At 41.9% G+C, this 596-nt stretch overlaps 1 long non-coding RNA gene across 1 annotated transcript; it reads left to right on the top strand.

The window, feature by feature from the left end:
• Positions 1–53: 53 nt before the first annotated feature.
• On the top strand, positions 54–596 carry LOC111786368. The gene is made up of 3 exons (XR_002813779.1): positions 54–197; positions 292–408; positions 506–596. It is a non-coding gene; the product is annotated as an uncharacterized LOC111786368 (long non-coding RNA).

The following is a 596-nucleotide window of genomic DNA, read 5'->3' as shown; positions in this document are numbered from 1 at the left end:
GACATGCTTGAATTTTAATTCAACATCTGCTTCTGTATATTGAATGAAGAAGTTGAGGCTTTCACTTTTGTTTTCTGCAGTGCGCGACTGCAGACCCCGATGGTCAAAAGAGAGCACTTGTGATTGGAGGTGGGATAGCGAACTTTACTGATGTTGCTGCTACATTTAATGGCATAATTCGGGCGTTGAAGGAAAAGGTGAGGCAACCCCTGTTCTGGTTTAGGGAACTCATTCTCTCGGTTCATTGGGTATACTAATGATTGGTATTTACATAACGTTCTTATGATTCAGGAATCAAGGCTGAAAGCGGCTAGGATGAACATTTATGTGAGGAGAGGTGGCCCCAACTACCAGAGAGGTCTTGCCAAGATGCGGACACTGGGAGAAGAACTTGGAGTTCCAATTGAGGTAATGTTGAGGATTAAATTATAATATAAGTAAGTTCATAGTGTTAAAAGATCTGCATAAAAGCTGGTATTGAGAAACCTTGGTTTCTAATATATAGGTTTATGGGCCAGAGGCAACCATGACTGGTATATGCAAGCAGGCAATTGAGTGCATAACGGCAGCTGCATAAGACAGTTTCAGGATACACC

The sequence above is a fragment of the Cucurbita pepo genome, unplaced genomic scaffold (genome assembly GCF_002806865.2).
Source record: "Cucurbita pepo subsp. pepo cultivar mu-cu-16 unplaced genomic scaffold, ASM280686v2 Cp4.1_scaffold001567, whole genome shotgun sequence".
Classification (NCBI taxonomy): domain Eukaryota; kingdom Viridiplantae; phylum Streptophyta; class Magnoliopsida; order Cucurbitales; family Cucurbitaceae; genus Cucurbita; species Cucurbita pepo.
This window is presented reverse-complemented; position numbering and strand designations above follow the sequence as displayed.